The sequence below is a fragment of the Salvelinus namaycush genome, chromosome 28, assembly GCF_016432855.1.
Source record: "Salvelinus namaycush isolate Seneca chromosome 28, SaNama_1.0, whole genome shotgun sequence".
NCBI lineage: Eukaryota > Metazoa > Chordata > Actinopteri > Salmoniformes > Salmonidae > Salvelinus > Salvelinus namaycush.
The window spans coordinates 16,495,207-16,510,431 of NC_052334.1; the positions used below are offsets into that span (position 1 = coordinate 16,495,207).

Here is a 15,225-nt window from a genome sequence, read left to right on the forward strand (position 1 = left end):
ATTCTCATTGTATAACCACGATTTGTGCCGCTAAATATGCACATTTTCGAACAAACAATATATGTATTGTGTAATATGATGTTATAGGACTGTCATCTGATGAAGTTTTGAGAAGGTTAGTGAAAAATGTAATATCTTTTGCTGGTTTATTCGCTATCGCTAACGTGCATGAATCAATGCTGCTGTGTGGTTGGCTATTGTAGTAAGCTAATATAATGCTAAATTGTGTTTTCGCTGTAAAACACTTAAAGAATCTGAAATATTGGCTGGATTCACAAGATCTTTGTCTTTCATTTGCTGTACGCTGTGTATTTTTCATAAATGTTTTTTGATGAGTATTTAGGTAATTCACGTTGCTCTCTGTAGTTATTCTAGCTGCTTTGGTGAGAGTTGTGATGGTGGCTGCAATGTAAAACTATGATTTATACCTGAAATATGCACATTTTTCGAACAAAACATATGCTATACAATAAATATGTTATCAGACTGTCATCTGATGAAGTTGTTTCTTGGTTAGTGACTATTTATATCTTTATTTGGTCGAATTTGTGATAGCTACCTATGCAGGAAAAAACTGGTGGGAAAAAAAAGTTGTGTCTTTTGCTATGGTGGTTAGCTAATAGAAATACATATTGTGTCTTCCCTGTAAAACATTTTAAAAATCAGAAATGATGGCTGGATTCACAAGATGTGTATCTTTCATCTGGTGTCTTGGACTTGTGATTTCATGATATTTAGATGCTAGTATTTACTTGTGGCGCTATGCTAGGCTATGCTAGTCAGCTTTTTTACTGATGAGGGTGCTGATGAGGGTGCTCCCGATTGTGTGCAACTAGAAGTTAAGGTGAAAGAGAGGTAGATTGCCTCCATAGCATTACGGAAGGTGCTCCTCTTCTCACTTATATTGGAACATTTTAAGGTGTGGGACTTTGAAAGTCTGTGGGAATGTGGGAATTTTCCAGTACCTATACTGTTTTCTTAGAAGTAGTAAGCAGAATCAATATAGGGTTAACCATTAGGCATGTGTAAACAGAATGTAAGCAGAATCCATGTGATTTTGCAAAACTGGACCAACACAGGCCTAGTCATTTTGGTTCAGGCTTGGTCTTATGAATGCCTTTGGACAGGAACATTAGTTAATCAGTTATAGGCACTACTAGACATACACCTGCAGTAGAGGTGTGCATGTGTAACGTCTCTCATCGGAAGGCATGGACCAAAGCGCAGCGTGGTAAGTGTTCATGATATTTTATTGATCAAAGAACACTCGAACAAAATAACAAAGTGAAAAACAGAAACTAACTACCCACCAAAACCCAACGGAAAAGGACAACTTATATATGATCCCCAATCAGAGACAACGATAGACAGCTGCCTCTGATTGGGAACCACACAAACATAGAAATAAAGAAACTAGAATGCCCACCCTAGTCACACCCTGGCCTATCCAAAATAGAGAATAAAAGCCTCTCTATGGCCAGGGCGTGACAGCATGTCTGTTCATTTTTGTGTCATTGCTATGGTCACGCCACCAATATAATCTATGCCCTAATGTCTGAGCCAATAAGAGAATGGAAACTAAGCAAGGCAAAAAGATAAGGGTGGCCAAGGCTAAAGGGTATTAATCATTTACATAAAGTGGAGTGACTATGTTATGTATGGGTAAAACTGTATAATAGGAGAGTGCTGAGACTGGAAAGATCAGTTGCTTCATGAACTGGCTCGGCTTTGTTACTTTGTAATGAAGTCTATTTGATCTCACAAGCTCCGGTATTTGAGAAATATTATTGACTGAATATTTCCACAACAATATACAGTGCCTTCGGAAAGCATTCAGACTCCTTGACTTTTTCCACATTTTGTTACCTTACAGCCTTATTCTAAATGTGATTAGAAAAAATGTCCTCATCACAATAGCTTGTTGTTAATCCACCTATCGTGTCAGATTTTGAAAATATGCTTTACAGTGAAAGCAATCCAAGCGTCCGTGAGTGTATCAATCACTGCTAGAACAGCTATCCTTAAATTAGCTTGGTCACGAAAGTCAGAAAAGCAATCAAATTAATCGCTTACCTTTGATAATCTTCGGATGTTTGCACTCACGAGACTCCCAGTTACACAATAAATGTTCTTTTTGTTCGATAAAGATTAGTTTTATAACCAAAAACCGCCATTTGGTTTGCGCGTTATGTTCAGAAAACCACAAGCTCGTTCCGGTCCTGAAGGGCAGACGAAAATTCCCAAAAGTATCCGTAGAAACATGTCAAATGTTTTTTATAATATACATAATCGATCATATTTCAACCAGACGGTAAACTGTTCAATACTACAGAGAAAGAAAATGTCGAGCCACATCTCTCCTGCGCAGGAACTAATCAAAGGACACCTGATAAATCTCGCTCATTTTTCAAAATAAAAGCTTGAAACTATGTCTAAAGCCTGGTCACAGCCTGAGGAAGCCATTGGAAAAGGAATCTGGTTGATACCCCTTTAAATGGAGGATGGGCAAGCAATGGAACAGGAATAAAAAAATGCACTTCCGGGTTGGAGTTCCTCAGGTTTTCGCCTGCAAAATCAGTTCTGTTATATTCACAGACAATATTTTGACAGTTTTGGAAACTTTAGAGTGTTTTCTATCCTAATCCGTCAATTATATGCATATTCTAATATCTGATCCTGAGAAATAGTCCGTTTACCTTGGGAACGTTATTTTTCCAAACATAAAAATTCTGCCCCCTAGCTGAAAGAAGCTAACCACTAGGCTACCTGCCGCCCCAAACAAACAAACCAAAAGCAGTCTTATAATGCTTTGCTGATTTCAAACAAGATTTTAACTCAATTTGGCATGAGTGTCTGCTATATAAATTGGTGTAAAATTAATGTACACAAAGAAAAAGTGTGCAGTTAAAATTGTCCAAAAACACACCAATATCTTTTCAGAGAGCCATGGGGTGAGACAGGGATGCAGCTTGAGCCCCACCCTCTTCGACATATACAGTAACTTTAGAATGTATTCATACTCCTTGACGTTTTCCACACATTGTTGTGTTATAGCCTGAATTTAAAATTGATTAAATTGAGTTGTGTCACTGGCCTACACACAATATCCCATAATGACCAAAGCAGAATCATGTTTTTAGAATGTTAGCAATTTATAAAAAATGAAAAGCTGAAATGTCTTGAGTCAATAAGTATTCAACCCCTTTGTTATGGCAAGCCTAAATAAGTTCAGGAGTAAAGATTTGCTTAACAAGTCACATACGTTGCATGGACTCACTGTGTGCATTAATAGTGTTGAACATGATTTGATGGGGTATTGTGTGTTGTAAAGTTATTAATTGCAATGTGGATTGTGTATCAATACACCCAGTTACTACAAAGCTACAGGCGTCCTTCCTAACTCAGTTTCCGGAGTGGAAGGTAACTACTCAGGGATTTTACCATGAGGCCAATGGTGACTTCAAAATAGTGATGAGCTGTGATAGGAGACAATTGAGGATGGATCAACAACATTGTAGTTATTCCACAATACAAACCTAAATAAGAGTGAAAAGAAGGAAGCCTTTACAGAATACAAATATTTCAAAATAAGCAATAAGGTACCAAAGTAAAACTGCAAAAAATGTGACAAAGAAATGAACTTTATGTCCTGAATACAAAGTGTTATTTTTGGGCAACTCCAACACATTACCGAGTACAACTCTTCACATTTTCAAGCATTGTGGTGGCTACATCGTGTTATGGATATGCTTGTCATCAGCAAGGACTAGGGAGTTTTTTTTAGGATAAAAAGAAACGGAATAGAGCTAAGCCCAGGCAAAATCCTATAGGAAAACCTGGTTCAGTCTGCTTTCCAGACACTGGGAGAGAAATTCACCTTTCAGCACTACAATAACCTAAAACACAAGGCCAAATATACACTGGAGTTTTGAATGTTCCTGAGTGGCCAAGTTACAGTTTTGACTTAGATCAACTTGAAAATCTATGGCAACAACCAACTTGACAAAGCTTGAAGAATAAAAAAAATTATTATGTGCAAATATTGTACAATTCAGGTGTCTTTGAGATTTACCCATAAAGACCCACAGCTGTAATCGCTACCAACGGTGCTTCTGCAAAGTATTGCCTCAGGAGTGTGAATACATCTGTAAATGAGGTATTTCAATTCAATAAATTAGCAAAAATTCATAAAAACATGTTTTCACTTTGTCATTATGGGGTATGGTGTCTTGATGGGTGAGGAAAAATTTATATTTAATCCATTTTGAATTCAGACTGTAACACAACAAAATGTGGAATAAGGGTATGTATCAGGAATCAAGGTAAGACCCAGATGCAGACACGTCGATTTGACAATGGTTTAATATTCCAACAGGGGCAGGCAATAGACAGGTCAAGGCAGGCAGGGGTCAGAAAATCAGAGGTGTGGCAAAGGTACAGGTCGGCAGGCAGGCTCAGTGTCGGGGGCAGGCAGAGTGGTCAGGCAGGCGGGCTCAGAGTCAGGACAGGCAAGGGTCAAAACCAGGATCAGGGTGTGACAGGTATGAATACTTTCTGAAGGCACTGTACAGTATATCAACAAATTGGCAAGGGCACTAGAACCGTCTGCAGCACCCGGCCTCACCCTGCTAGAATCTGAAGTCAAATATGACCCAATTCAGGCGTATGTCGCACATCACTACTTCACCGGAGAGGCATTTGAACATACATTTTTTTTTATGCATTTTGCAGAAATGCCTTCTGGGATATGTGAATGTTAATGTGCCTTAAATTAAAACCTTGCATGCCATCTGTAAGTATGAATAAAATTGTTAAATTATGAGCCTAGTTGGTTTAGCCACGGGAAAAGACAGGAACCTTCCCGCTGGCCATGATTGGCTGAGATAATGGGTGGGTTGGACATGCCGAGAGATGCGTTCGGATTGGTTTGCCATGTAGCTTGCTTCTGTCTATAACATGAGCAGCTCTGTATGTGTAGATAATCCTTGCTACTGCGTCTTTTTTTGAAAGATATAACGTTAGCCATGGGGAACTGCTAAAGTGTTGCTACTGCTCTCAACAACATTGCTGCCCTGAATTTAGCAGGCGCTATCGACAAAGATCAGCGGGGAAAAGTTGTTATGGACTACTTTCTGCACATGGTCAGTGTGAACCGGAATGACTTGACACGAGCCAAACAAGCTGTACAAACAAAATGGAAATGACACAGGACGTCACAGGATAGTTAAATGGGTTCAAGTCTGTCGTGAGGAGCTCATCCATGTATACGGGTAATAGTTGAGCTATATTTTCAGATAATATACGTTTCTAATTTTGTCAGAAATTTGTTTTCATTGCAAGTTAAAGCGTACTGTTCGCTAGCTAACGTTACTTGTATGATCTGTGTAGTAATATTACTAGTATTTCAGAAAGTCATTTTCATTGCTAGTTATAGCCTAGCTAGTTAACATTGAACCTAGTTGGTTAGCTTTAGCTACTTGCAGATTCATACATGGCGGCTAGCTATGACAATCTGTTTGTATTTCTAGTACTGTATGGGTTGGGATTATGGTTCATTGTTTAGCTAGCTAGCATGTGTACATGTCTAGACAATAGTGACCCATCCACTTAGCTAGATGTGGCTGGGGAGTGGTTATAGCATTTCTTTCACATGACCCATCAAGTTAGACAAGTGTGTCTGGGTAAGCATCATCTAATAATTATTACATATTTATACAATATTTTTATCTGGGCACTTTATCTTTTTATATTGCTATTAAGGCAAATATGCAAGTACCCACTTCAATGTAAACATTACACCTTCTGCATCTTGTGCATGTCACAAATACACTTTTTTAAATTTGATATAGTGTGTGTTTAACAGAGACAGTAATGTGAAGAACAACATGACCTGCACCAAAGTCAGATTAGGATATAGGCAAGGACTAGATAAAGTGTATTTTTACCAGGAGTTTTCCTTATTGTAGGCTACTACTTTCACCACTTTTAGTCGTTTACTATACTACCTTACTCACTCTGTTTAGCACATGGCATCACATGTGAATCCTTAAAGAGATGGCTGGGGCTAAATCTTAAGAGGGTGTGAACGATGCTGAATAGGTGTAGACAAAGAGCAGCTCTCCCGTAGGTGTACCAAAATATGTAAGGGACATTTTCTCAAAAGTGGGGTTACAAGTTTATCAACTTTCAAAGCAGAATTACTTCCCCATTGTTCCTCAATTGCAGTGTATTATATACAAATTTGCAGCTCTGAGTCTTTTATCCAATGTAAAAAAAAAAACACAATTTCAAAATTTGCACCAAAAGACTGAATAGAGGTGGTCGGTCACAGATGTCTACTGCTTGCTGATGATCTGGTGCTTCTGTTCCCAACCAAGGAGGGCCTACAGTAGCACCTAGATCTTCTGCAGAGATTTGGTCAGACCTGGGCTCTAACAGTGAATCTCAGTAAGACAAAAATAATGGTGTTCCAAAAAAGGTCCAGTTGCCAGGAGCACAAATACAAATTCCATTTAGACACCGTTGCCCAAGAGCAGGGATCATCAACTAGATTCAGCCACGCTGATTTTTTTCCTTAAGCAGTTGGTCGGGGGTCATAATTACAAATCATTTGTAGACTGCAAATTGACCGCAAGAAGCCCAACAGATATAATACTTGACAAAAAAATTATAATTTCAAGTCTTGCTTACATTTGTTTACGATCACGCGTGTTTCTATTATGCGTGGGAATACTTGTGAACAGATTTCCAAAATTAAAATCACTTTGAGCTGATTTCCTGGTGTTTTTACAGTCTTTCTGTCCAACAAAAAAAAATGTATTTGGTTTTAGTTGCTTTTGTTCAGAAAACTTGGGGGGCAAATAAAACCACCCACTTGCTGCCAGTTGGGGAACCCTGCCCTATACTTACCTCTGCCTAAATGTCAGGGATAGGGGATACCAAGTCAGTTTCACAACTGAATGCATTCAACCAAAATGTGTCTTTCCGCATTTAATTTAACCCCTCTGAATCAGAGAGGTGCGGGGGATAGCCTAATTTGATGTCATCAGTGCCAGGGTAGTAGTTGTTGGGTGTTAGCTGCATTGCTCAAGGGCAGAACGGCTGATATTTCCACCTTGCTGGCTCAGGGATTCAAAACGAGCAACCTTTCAGTTACTGGCCCAACGCTCTTAACTGCTAGGCGACCTGCCTCCCAGGACCACAGGTAATTTCCAAAAAGCTCTGAACGATCTGAGAGACAAAGCAAGAAGTGCCTTCTACGCCATCAAAAGGAACATAAAATTCGATATCTCAATTAGGAACTGGCAAAAAAAATGTGGACAAACACCAAATTGAGACTCTCCATGCAGAATTCTGCAAAAACATCCTCTTTGTACAACATAAAACACCACATAATGCACTCAGAGCAGAATTAGGACGATATCCGCTATTTATCAAAATCCATAAAAGAGCCGTTAAATTCTACAACCACCTTAAAGGAATCGATTCCCAAACCTTCCATAACAAAGCCATCACCTACAAAGAAATTAACCTAGATAACAGTCCCCTCAGCAAGTTGGTCCTGGGGCTCTGTTCACAAACAGACCCGAAGAGCCCCGGGACGACAACACGATTAGACCCAAACAAATCATGAGAAAACAAAAGATAATTACTTGACACAATGGAAAGAACTAACCAAAAAAGCAAAGCAAACTGGAACGCTATTTGGCCCTAAACAGAGAGTACGCTGTGGCAGAATACCTGACCACTGTGACTGACCCAAAAGTAAGGAAAGCTTTGACTATGTACAGACTCAGTAAGCATACCCTTGATATGAGAGGCCGCCATAGATAGACCAGGCTCTCTCGAAAACAGGCTATCTGCCCACTGCAAATGAGGTGGAAACTAAACTGCACTTCCTAACTTGCCAAATGTATCACCATATTAGATATACATATTTCCCTCAAATTACACAGACCCATAAAGACTTTGAAAATAAATCACATTTTGATCAACTCCAATTTCTATTAGATGAAATACCACAATGTGCCATCACAGCAGCAAGATTTGTGACCCGTTGCCACAAGAAAAGGGCAACCAGTGAAGCACAAACACCATTGTAAATACAAAGATATTTATCTGTCCATTTATTTTCCCTTTCATACGTCAACTATTTGCACATTGTTACAATGCCAGTGATATAACATTTGAAAAATGTCTTCTTTTGAAACTTTTGTATGTAATGTTTACTGGTTATTGGTGATTGTTTTTCACTTTTGTTTGTCTATTCCACTTGCTTTGGCAATGTAAAGATATTTTTCCCGTGCCAATAAAGCCGATTGAACTGAGAGAAAGAGCAAATGGCAGACAGAGACTAGCTCAGGAGCTCTGAGGTACTCCAGGAGTGTGCAGACAGACAATGGAAGCGATATTTACACGGTCCAGTTGAAGGTTCACAGGAGCAGTGGGATATCTGCTTGTGACTGTAATTTCATCTGATGATTGCAGACTAGACAGGACAAGCTCTGTTATGGTTCATGGCACGCTGTGTGAGGGGGATCGAATCTTCCCGTAGTGTTGTCTCTGAGAGCAGAAGGCAAAAGCCTGATCATGTGGGGGGCTTCGGAGAGAGTCGAGGAAAAATATTAAAAATTTCCCTCAGGTCCACATGTCTCGAAGGGATGAAGCCCCTATAGCCATTGAAAGTACTAAAGGAATATTGTGGAGTTCGTTCTTGTGTACAACACAAAGAGATGGCCTCAGAGAGAAGGTAACCACTGTGTGCATAATAACCTCTACCACTTCTCTCTCCCAGATCCGGGATCCTCCTCATCAAAAAAGCTGACTAGCATAGCCTAGCCTAACGGGACAGGGATATCATATAATATAATTTTCATGACATCACAAGTCCAATACAGCAAATGAAAGATAAACATCTTGTGAATCCAGCCATCATTTCCGATTTTTAAAATGTTTTACAGCGAAAACACAATATGTATTTCTATTAGCTAACCACAATAGCCAAACACACAACCGCATATTTTCACCATGTTTCCACCGCATAGGTAGCTTTCACAAAACCGACAAAATAGAGATAAAATTAGTCACTAACCAAGAAACAACTTCATCAGATGACAGTCTTATAACATGTTATACAATACATTTATGTTTTGTTCGAAAATGTGCATATTTGAGGTATAAATCATAGTTTTACATTGCAGCTACCATCAAAAATAGCACCAAAGCAGCCAGAATAATTACAGAGAGCAACGTGAAATACATAAATACTCATCATAAAACATTTATGAAAAATACATGGTGTACAGCAAATGAAAGATAAACATCTTGTGAATCCAGCCAATATTTCCGATTTTTTAAGTGTTTTACAGCGAAAACACAATATAGAATTATATTTGCTTACCACAATAGCCAAACACACAAACGCATTTATTCACCGCAAAGGTAGCTTTCGCAAAAACCAGCAAAAGATATAAAATGAATCACTAACCTTGAACAAATTCATCAGATGACAGTCTTATAACATCATGTTATACAATACAATTATGTTTTGTTCGAAAATGTGCATATTTATAGCTACAAATCCTGGTTATAAATTGTGAATACGTAGCATCGATTCACCAGAATCTCCGGAGATATTTTGGACACTCACCTAATCTGACCAAAGAACTCATCATAAACTTCACATAAAAATACTTGTTGTATGGCAAATGAAAGATACACTGGTTCTTAATGCAACCGCTGTGTTAGATTTTTTTAAATAACTTTACCATAAGATACAGCTTGCGTTATTGTGAGACAGCGCTCACCAAAACGGCGGAGAATAGGAGTCAACATTTTACACAGAAATACGAAATAACATCATAAATGTTTTCTTACTTTTGCTGAGCTTCCATCAGAATGTTGTACAAGGAGTCCTTGGTCCAGAATAAATCGTTGTTTGGTTTTAGAATGTCCTTTTCTTCTGTCGAATTCGCGCCACAATGCTAGCCAAGGTTGCTAACATTCCCATCCTCTCTTGACGCAAAGAACGGAAAACTCCAAAAGTCCCAATAAACGTTGAATAAACTGATAAAACTCGGTTGAAAAAACCTACTTTATGATGTTATTATCATATGTATCAAACAAAATCAGAGCCGGAGATATTCGCCGTGTATACCGAACGCTTTTCAGAACACAATGTCGAGCTCCGCCGCGCGCCTTCGAAGACAAAGAAAATTCCGGACCTGTCACTCCAAAAGCTCTTGTTCGGCCTCAGATCAAGCTAGACACCCCATTCCACCTTCCACTGCCTGTTGACATCTAGTGGAAGGCGTATGAAGTGCATGCATATCGATAAATAAAAGCCAGTTGAATAGGCAGGCCCTGAAACAGAGCCTCGTTTTCAGATTTTTCACTTCCTGTATGGAAGTTTGCTGCAAAATGAGTTCTGTTTTACTCACAGATATAATTCAAACAGTTTTAGAAACTTCTGAGTGTTTTCTATCCAATAGTAATAATAATATGCATATTGTATGATCTAGAAAAGAGTACGAGGCCGTTTCATTTGGGCACGATTTTTTCCAAAGTGAAAACAGCGCCCCCCTATTGACAAGAAGTTTAAGAAGTATATTACTCAGTACTGGTAGGCTCCTTCTCCTCTCCTCCCTCCACGAACCCAGGGAACTTGTTGGAACTCACTTGTCTTCATCCTGAAATTTCACGGGGCAAAAATAGGACGACGTTCGGTCAGCGGCTCCAGGTTCTGATTTAGAGAGATGAGTTTAGTGTATGGATTAAACTAGCCGTCAGTCAATTACATGATACTGTCTGCTGCGTGACCCCCTATTATCTGGCAATCTTTAGAGGGTTTGAAGGATGGTAATTGGACTTTGTTTGGGGGAGTGTGCTAGTCATACCTTCCTCAACATCTCAGACAGAGGATCCCTCATTAGCATTATTCCAGAGGAAGCTGGTGGGCGGAGCTATAGGAGGATGGACTCATTGTAATGGCTGGAGAGGAACAAAGTCAAATGCAGTGTCGAACCGGGACTATTGGAGCTAGGCCTTCAGTTGCGGAAAAAGACGTCATACATATAGATTGAGAACTGAGATGCCTGTGTATACAGAGCATGACTTGAGACCTTTCTTTTGCATACCTATGTAGGAGAATAAATTCTTTGATGACAGAGGTAAACAGTCATTGTGTGCTACTCACAGAAGTAGCACACGTACACAACAGTTGCAAATATCGATAGCAGGAACCACGTTAGAAGAAAATACGGTTGCGTCGTGTCAAAGAAACATTTGCCAATACAAACAGTCCCTCAAATAGTGGTGGAATAAATTCAACCACACAACTACTCATATTGTTTCAAGACCACGTATTCGACCCTGTATTCGATGTTCTATCTCCAGCATGCAACAATTTAAAAAAAATGCACCACAACACGAAATGTCATGTACCCAGTACTTCCAATTGCAAAGTCATTACCTTTGTTTTTACCACACAACCAGTGATCTAAAGTTGAAGTAATATTTTACACATTGTATTCAAAATTATATGAACGAGATAGCAACAAAAAGCAAGCTGTAGATGATTATCATTTAAAAATGAAGTCCATTCTCCTGTCCTTGATTATGATATGGGCAATGGCAGTTTTATATACACTGCTCAAAAAAATAAAGGGAACACTTAAACAACACAATGTAACTCCAAGTCAATCACACTTCTGTGAAATCAAACTGTCCACTTAGGAAGCAACACTGATTGACAATAAATTTCACATGCTGTTGTGCAAATGGAATAGACAAAAGGTGGAAATTATAGGCAATTAGCAAGACACCCCCAAAAAAGGAGTGATTCTGCAGGTGGTGACCACAGACCACTTCTCAGTTCCTATGCTTCCTGGCTGACGTTTTGGTCACTTTTGAATGCTGGCGGTGCTCTCACTCTAGTGGTAGCATGAGACGGAGTCTACAACCCACACAAGTGGCTGAGGTAGTGCAGTTCATCCAGGATGGCACATCAATGCGAGCTGTGGCAAAAAGGTTTGCTGTGTCTGTCAGCGTAGTGTCCAGAGCATGGAGGCGCTACCAGGAGACAGGCCAGTACATCAGGAGACGTGGAGGAGGCCGTAGGAGGGCAACAACCCAGCAGCAGGACCGCTACCTCCGCCTTTGTGCAAGGAGGTGCACTGCCAGAGCCCTGCAAAATCACCTCCAGCAGGCCACAAATGTGCATGTGTCTGCTCAAACGGTCAGAAACAGACTCCATGAGGGTGGTATGAGGGCCCGACGTCCCGACGTCTGTGGTCACCACCTGCAGAATCACTCCATTTTTGGGGGTGTCTTGCTAATTGCCTATAATTTCCACCTTTTGTCTATTCCATTTGCACAACAGCATGTGAAATTTATTGTCAATCAGGGTTGCTTCCTAAGTGGACAGTTTGATTTCACAGAAGTGTGATTGACTTGGAGTTACATTGTGTTGTTTAAGTGTTCCCTTTATTTTTTTGAGCAGTGTAGCTTGTCTTTTGATTTTAAATCCGTAAGAAGTTATTTTTTGATTGAGATTAACTGCCAGGACTGACAAATCCAGTGGTGTTCATGTAATATGTCTTGATCCTTTTTAGTGCAGAAAAATGTTCTTTCTGGTGCAGTGGACACTGGAATGGTCAAAACTAGACAGGTAAGCAGATGCAATTGGTGCATACCATCAATTTGTCTCTTCTGCTGGAGAAAGTGGAGCAGATCAGCCGGGCTCTTACCCTCGAAGTCAGACATTGAGTACATAACGGTGAGTTCTGTTTTAAGCCGCGGCAAATCAAAATTAGAGCCATAGCTTTCCTCGAGACTTGAGAAAGCAACATTTGGAAAGTTTGGTGTTTCCATATATACAGACGAAAATGTAACACTTTCAGTGTTAAATTGACACACTGCATAGTGTAAAGCCTTATTTGTATATTTCCCAGCCTTTTGAGAGTATATATATATATACTATATACTGTATATATATAGGAACTTTTGTGGGTCAAGGAGGGAAAGGAACATGATCCTTTCATGGTCATTGAACCTGTTTCTTTGCTGAGTGACAATGTTGTTGATGATTGCACTGTGTAGCTGTTGGTACTGCCTGCGAACGTCTCCTCCTTTGGAACTCTGGTCTCACTCAGTGTTCTCAGATGGAATCGAATATCCTTTTTCCCTCTCTGTGGTGTTGCAGAAGCCGTCCACCCTGGACAAGCTGAACTGCATGTCAAACTCCCTGTTCTGCAATATTCCAAACAGCACGTCGGAGTATGCAAATATGGAGTAGAACGCGGATAGCAGGAAGCAGAGCTCGAAGCTTGTCAGGTGCATCATGTATCGATCTGCGCTGTGATTGGTGTCTTCAGAGTCATCGTGATGGTCCACTAGGTATTCAAAGAGTTCAATGAGTTCCGCCTTTTTTTTCATACACAGCGCAAACTAAGGGTGAGTTCCATCTTGTTGGCGCCACTCTGGATAGTCTTCGCTGGCATATTTTACAAAGTAGTTTTGTTCATTTGACAGATCTTCAGAAAAACGCTGCTAGGCCACCAAGATACTAACAAATACAGTCATGGGTGTTAACTTTACAATTCACTCAAAAGGCTGGGAAATATGCAAATAAGGCTTTACACTATGCAGTGTGTCAATTTAACACTGAAAAGTGTGGACCGATATGGACACTGGACCAGTGTTAAATTTCACACTGTCAGTGTTGATTTAACAGTGGAGAATTTGCTGTGTACTGTTCAGCCACTTATTCTCAGTGAGAGCCAATGGACCATTAAAGCTGAGGGCTGTCGGCTCATCTTTTTTTCTTGAAATTAGATCAAATCCAGGACACTTGGCTCCTCCGGCATATCTGTCCGTCACTGTCAGTTCCTCAGGCAAAGCAAACGCTGACTTCATGCTTCAAGCACATATGTCTACCCAGTTATATCACCATATGATATGTAAAAAAAATGTTGTTGAAAATAAGCACAAATATAGCCTGTTTGGATTTAACCTTTTTCCATCGTTTTCAAATGGATGAATTATAGCTTTTGGAGATATCTAATATAAAGGAGTACATAAGAAATATACAGTATATATATACTTTTTAACACCAAATCTCAAGAAGCACAGAATCACAAGGACATCTTTCTATGAAGCCCTGGTTTATGAAAAAACTAATTATCCACATTTCCAGAGATCAATCAGCACGCTTATACATACAGCTCAACTGGCTACAGGATACTGACGGCTATAGTACCGTCTAGTGATAAACTAGGGAGACATTTGTCTGAGATTAATGTGTATGGGAACAATGCATAGGACGCTTGTGGGAGGACGTGCTCATTGTAAAGACTAGAGTAGTATAAATGGAACGGTATCAAACACATCAAATGTATGGAAAGTTTGACTAGTGGGGAACCGTCAGGGCCCTCTACACCCTCAGAGAGGGCCTAAGGATAGATACAAATCTGTATATATTTTTATATATTATAATTTGTAATTTTGTTTTCATTGATTTAATATTTTTTTGTCTTAATTGTAATGATGTTCCTATTGAATTTCTTCAGTTTGTGTTGGGAGAGGAAGGGGTAATATCCAAGAGAAAAAAATATCTAATCAGAATTTTTCTTTGGTAGTCTCTTGGTAGAAATATTCTAGTAAGCTCAACGCTCATTGGCTAGGCCCTCAGAATTTGAATAAAGGCACCAGCCAACGTCATTGACATTGCCTTCAATTAGAGCAGAATTTTGGAATGACAGTAGAATCAACCAATCACAAATTGTCTGGTAATAGGTGGACAATTGTATGATGCCTCAAGGCCCTCTAGAGGCCTAAGTATACGTCACTAATTCAGAGCCAATAGCGAGCCTCATCTTGTTTTCTCACGCTTGAGCCTAGCTAGCTGGCTAGCTTTTTGCAGTGAGTGAATGTAACGATGGTGGTGGCTGCAGAGAGAGTAATCAAGGACAATGTGGTGGCTAAATTGTTAGCATCGCCCTTTTCAAGACTAACTTTTAATGAAAAGTGAAATCTTGTACAGACCGGGACACCGGTCTGATTTGGTGGAACGAGGAAAGAGTTTTGAAAGGCATTTTCAAGTTAATAATTATGAGCACTATCCGTGGTAACCGGCTGTGAGCTGACAAAAAAGCTTTACTGTTGGAATTGCCTATTCTTCAGCACCGATAATAGCTCAACCTGGACAACTGGTTTCAAAGATTTAGG

General features: G+C 39.7%; 1 long non-coding RNA gene across 2 annotated transcripts in view; it reads left to right on the forward strand.

Annotated features, from left to right (window-relative positions):
- The window catches only part of LOC120023850, a 34,651-nt gene that overhangs the window by 12,418 nt on the left and 7,008 nt on the right, over positions 1-15,225 (forward strand). Inside the window, exon 1 of one of the 2 annotated variants that reach the window (XR_005472774.1) lies at positions 13,374-13,395. The exons of the other annotated variant lie outside the window; for it this stretch is intronic. This is a non-coding gene — a long non-coding RNA (uncharacterized LOC120023850). Of the gene's footprint in view, positions 1-13,373; positions 13,396-15,225 lie in introns of those variants that run through there. 2 annotated transcript variants of the gene reach the window in all.